This window comes from Pipistrellus hanaki (assembly GCF_964339955.1).
Source record: "Pipistrellus hanaki genome assembly, chromosome: 1".
Classification (NCBI taxonomy): Eukaryota; Metazoa; Chordata; class Mammalia; order Chiroptera; family Vespertilionidae; genus Pipistrellus; species Pipistrellus hanaki.
The window spans coordinates 107,604,620-107,610,619 of NC_140503.1; positions in this window are offsets into that span (position 1 = coordinate 107,604,620).

A 6,000-nucleotide genomic window follows, 5' to 3' on the forward strand; every position below is an offset into this window, starting at 1 on the left:
ACAGGAAATTTTCGGTATTTATATGTTTTTACCTTCTTTGTCTCCCAAATAAAATTTTTTCCGGTTCCCTTTGCAAGTTCTTAAAGGGCTCTATGTACTGGGGCTTTGAGACCTCAACCAAAGGCTTGTCCTGGCGCCAGCACTGATAACTTTGGGGAAAGTTTATGGCCTCTTTGGAACAGGGAGTAGTCTTATTTCCTTATTCTTTAAGCAAGCAAGCATTTACAGAAACCAAAAATAGCAGGGTTAAAATTTCAGACAGCAGTTTTTATATAAGACGGATGCTTCAATACCAGGGAGGTTGTCTTGAGAAATCTGTTTGCATTCCAAGAGTCAGTCCAGCAGATGTCCTAAGGAGGTGTCTTGTCAGTATTTTTCCCAAGCCTGTAAAATGTTTACAGCAAAATTTATGAAGAGTTCAAAAGAGGCTTATTTGAAAGGGGATGGAGGGAAGCAACTTTGTACTAACTAGAGACTCCTTGGTGAGAATTATCTCTGAGTTAAGAAAATAGCAATGAGGAGGGGGATGTAAGGATACAACCTGAGAGCACCTTATCATGTCCAGTTGTTTGAAGAGAGGAGCTGACAACCTCAGGGTTTAATTACCAGGGGCTTCTCACAAACTGTGGAAGGCCACAGCGAAGAAAGAGAGGCCCTTTTTCCTCTCCTTTCAGTAGGTACTCAATTCTTACTTGTAGAAGGAATGAGTAAGATGCTGTTCATTTATTCATTTAACAAATATTTGTGAGAGCCTGTTGTGGGGGCCCCAACCAGAGTATGTCTGATGTTAAAGGCCGTTTGCCACATGCCTTCATGAAGGCAATAACACAGTAGTATTACTATGTTAAAGGCCTTTGTCCTGTGCGTGTGCTAAGGCAATGATATACATTCTGCTCAGGCACACCCTTTATATAACCCGCTTATGTTCATGTAACACAGATGTCACTAAGTGGCACTAAGCCTCCTTTGTTTGAGTTAGTATAAAAGGTGCTACTAACCAACCAGTACCTGGCTTCTTTGTTTGCAATAAAGCATGTCCCATCTATCTGCGGCTGCTCATGTCTTCTTTCAGTTCCCTGCATCCAAGAGGTCCCTTCACTGGCAGAGGAGCTCAGGCCCAATGCTTGCTATGTGATAGAATAGAGCAAGCTTACAGATTAGTGCATAGTCAGTTAATATTGCTTGTGTTGGAGCAAGTAGCTAGTAATTTGGAAGGTATTTCTCCCTTACTCCCAGGGACAGTTAAATAAATTTTAGATGGATTCAAGATTTAAAGCCCTGGGTTTAACCTGAGGTGGCTGTGGCAGCATGGCTGGGGCCAAATTGGAAATACAACTAAATTAGGGAACATTCACTCAAAATTACCAAATGAGGTCCAGATGAAGAGACATATCAAGGAAAGACAAAAACTCCTGGAGACTGGTAGGAAGGGTGAGGTCTCCAGAGTGGCTGCCCTAACCGGTTTGGCTCAGTGGATAGAGCGTCAGCCTGCAGCCTGAAAGGTCCCAGGTCTGATTCCAGTCAAGGGCATGTACCTTGGTTGCAGGCACATCCCCAGTGGGGAGTGTGCAGGAGGCAGCTGATCAATGTTTCTAACTCTTTATCCCTCTCCCTTTCTCTCTGTAAAAAAAAAAAAAATCAATAAAAAAATTATATTTTTTAAAAATGGCTGACCCATCTTCTATGATCAGCAGGATGAGAGTAAGGAGGGAACTCTCAACTGCGAGAGGGTCTTTTCCCTGAGAAGGTTGAGTCTAGAACCAGGCTGGAAATAGCCCAAGTGCTCATCAGTAGATGAATGGATAAGCTGTGATGATCACACTGTGGTACTCAGTGTACAAAAAACAAAAACAAAAACAAACAAACAAAAAAAGTAGAAGGATTTCTTACCCTTAAGACAGCATGAAAGAACCTGGAGCCCTGGCAGGTTTGGCTCACTGGTAGAGAGTTGGCCCATGGACAATGTTGTGGGGTCGAACCCTGGGTTCAAAATAAGACCACTGGAGCCTGATGATTGTTTAAAAAAAGCAGGCAAGGATTTATTGAAAAACTGGCCAGGACGGCCTCGAAAGCACCACCCACAGGTGGAGTCCACAAGACTGCACTGTTCCATGTGTAAGCTGTCTTTTTAAAGGTTCAAACCACAGGAATTTTCCTTTGTTCTAAATTCTGAAGGCTGGGAACATTGGAATGTAGCCCTATCTTGCCGATAATACAGAAGCAGAACTCAGAGGTTAATCTCTAAAGGTTATCTATAGTTTCTACCCCTGAAGCTACTGAGTTAGTGGGAATCAATCTCCTGTAACTACCCTATTGTTTAAGCAAGTTAGTGAATGTCGAAGCCAGATAGCAGGGTTAAAATTCAAACAGCAGCTTTTACCCAAGTATGATTGCTACCATATTTCAGACAACAGTTCAATTCCCAGTCAAGCGCACATAACTTGGTTGCAGCCTCAATCCCTGACCCAGCTCTGGGCTTGTGGGAAAGGCAACTCATTGAAGTATTGCTCTCACATTGATGTTTGTTTTTTTCCCCCCCCTCTCTCTCTCCTCCTCCTCCTCCTTCTTCCCCTCCCTGAAAGAATGAATGGAAAAACTAATGGGTGAAGATTTTTAAAAAAATCCAGTTAAAGAAAGACAAGTATCACATGATCTCACTCATATGTGAAATTTAATGAACAAAACAGATGCAGAGACATAGAAGCATAGAACAGACTGATAAATCTTAGAGGGAAGGCCAGGGTGGGTTGGGAGAGACTAACCAAATAACTTATACTAGTATATGCATATATGCATAAACCAAGGACACAGACAATATTGCAGAAAAGGCCTGAGGAGGGGGTGGAATCAGGGTGGCGGGGATCAATGGAGGAAAAAGGGGAACATCTATAATCCTTTCAGCAATAATAATAATTAAAACAGATTTAAAGCCTTGTCTGGGTAGCTCAGTTGGTTAGAGCATCTTTCTAATACACCAAGGATAGAAGAAGCAACCAATGCATATGAATAAGTGAGTGGAACAACATATTGGTGTTTCTCTCAAATCATTTTAAAATATATATATATCATAATAAAAATGTAATATGCAAATCAACCAAATGAGACCAGACAGCAGAATGACCGTGTGGACGAATCTAGATGATCACGCAATGACAAATGCACTGGTGCCAGGCCATCCAAGGCGAGTGCTATGTGATTGGTTGGGGGCTATCATCACCCCACGATTGCCCCACAGAAGGATTCCCAGATCACCCTATTCAGGGAGATGGATGTGGGGAAGAAGAGGGGTTCCACGGAACTAGGGGGTGTGGCGGCGGATGCGGGCAGTGCCAGGCCAAGGTGGTGGGGAGGGCGGGACCAAAAATTTTGTGCATCGGGTCTCTAATTTAAAATTAAAAAACATAAAAATTAAATTAAAAAACGTGGGAGAAACCAAGATGGCGGCATAGGTAAATACCTAAACTGCTGCCTTGCACAACAATTTCAAAACTACAACTTAAAGACAAGACAGACATCATCCAGAACACAGGAAGGCTGGCTGAGTGGAAATTCTACAACTAGAAGGAAAAGGAGAAAAGCACACTGAGATAGGAGCTGCAGAAGGCAGAGGTACGAGGTGGGTGTGCGGAGAGGGCTGGCAACTTGAGTATGTGGCTGGCTTTCTCAAGCAGGAGGGAGACAAAAGCTCACGATTAAACTGAACTCTAGTAGGCGAGACTCTGGGGATCCAGACTTATTCGGGGAGAAACTGGACTGTCTGGCAGTGGGCAGAACTTGAGGGTGGCTTTCTTTCAGAGATGCTTACAGCGAGTACTTTGAGACACTGAGACACGGGGTCTATTAGGGCAGGGCTGACGGGAAACCAATGCTGTCTGCTCTGCCCTGAGACTCCGCCCCATCCAAGCTGAGCATGGAGGCTTTTTCAGGTCTTGTCTCAGAAGGGTGTCTCCAGCATAAAAGTTTTCCTAGCATACACAACTGATCCTCATAGCCAATTGGCCTGGAGGTCAATTCCTCCCAGTGATATCAACAACAATCAAGGCTTAACTACAACAAGACTGTGCACACAGCCCATAAAGGGATGCACCAAGAGTGTCTACCTCAGGTAACTGTGAAGGCTGAGCCACTGGGCCCTATAGGACACCTACCACACAAAGACACTCTATAACTAAGGGAAGCTGCCAAAATGCAGAGACAAATAAACAGATCACAAATGAAAGAAATGGCAATCAGGAAGGCAGGCAGGTGAGTAGTTGGGAGCCAGCAGTTCTGGATTGTGAGTGGGATGTCCGACTGCCTCTTTAGGCCCGAGTTGGATTGGGCCTAAACGGGCAGTCGGACATCCCTCGAGGGGTCCCAGATTGGAGAGGGTACAGGCTTGGCTGAGGGACACCCCCTCCTCCCCTGCACAAATTTTGTGCACTTGGTCTCTAATTTAGTAATAACAGCCCAGACCTTGAGACCCTTGTTCTATCTAACATGATGACTAAAATAAGAGTGTAGCCAATATGAAGGTCAAAGGGGTCATTTTCTTATTTGTAAGCTTAAAAATATATAAACTAAAGTCAGCAACATATTAACAAAGTGGGCTGTAGACTTAAGGAGAAATTCCCAGATAAAGACACATGGCTGGATTATAAATTTAGTGTAGACCAAAAAAGGTCCACAGTCTGACTGGTGTTGCTCAGTGGTTGATGTGGACCTATGAACCAGGAGGTCACCGTTCAATTCCAAGTCAGGGCACATGTCCAGGTTATGGGCTCCATCCCCAGTATGAGGCCTGCAGAAGGCAGTGGATCAATGATTCTCTTCTTTGATGTTTCTCTCTCTCTCTCTCTCTCTCTCTCTCTCTCTCTCTCTCTCTCTCTCTCTCTCTCTCTCTCTCTCTCTATCTATCTATCTCTCTCCCTCCATCATCCTCTTTGAAATAAAAACAACAAAAAACAAACAACAAAAAAGGGCCCAACATAGTAAACCTGACAAGATCAGCAGAGGCCAGCATGATGGGCACTACAACTTAGAGACTGAAAATAACCACATAGTCCTGTGAAACGGGGTGTGGCCAGAAAGGGGGCCATCCCCTCACCCTTCACACAGCGCATGTTTGTGGGGAACCTGGTGCTAAACCATTTGTAGATGACTTGCTTCTGGGTCAAGGTTTCATACCTAGCAGAAAATCTCCCTCGCTGCAATCTATTGAAAGTCAGCCGTTGACACAAGGGTTGAATAAAAAATAAGAAACACAAACACACACACACACACACACACACACACACACACACACACACACACAAAGTAACCACATAGGATGGTCTGAACATAAACATTCCTGACTAAAAGTGAGTCATGGCAGGTAATCAGGTCCTAGGTCTGTAGCTTCCTTGATAAAGGACAATCTTTACCTTAAGGAGTCCACAGAATCCTTCATTGTTATCTTGTTGCCTGAATACCATCTCCATGTGCTGTAAGTGTTAATTGTGAACTATCCTATGCCCACCAATGTAAAAGAATTATGCATCTTTTTTAGTTTTTCTCCAATTCCAGAGATTTCCCCACTTTGCTTTCTCCTGGCCCCTTAATTTACCACAAGTGAATTTCATTCAACCCTCCTTATGTCTCCCCATTTGATTCTAATTGTGTAAAATAAGCTGCAAAACTGCTATTCTCCAAAGCATTTTCTCAATGAATTGAGAGTTTGCTTCCCTGCAATTGTCAGTTTGGCTGAAATAAACTCATAAAAATTCTCTAGAGGTTTGGACTTTTCTTACATCGACAATAGGAAAACATGATCTATTTCATCAGAATTCAAAATTCCGAAGGACAAATGTAAAAAAGTTTGCTGTTAACAATAAGAGAGTCCACTGCAAGGGAGAATATATTTACCAAAGTTACATCTTATGAGGGTTTAACCTCCAAAATTTATAGAGAACTCATACAACTTAACAAAAGTAAGATAAATAATCCAATCAAAAAATGGGGAAAGGAACAGCCACAATAATT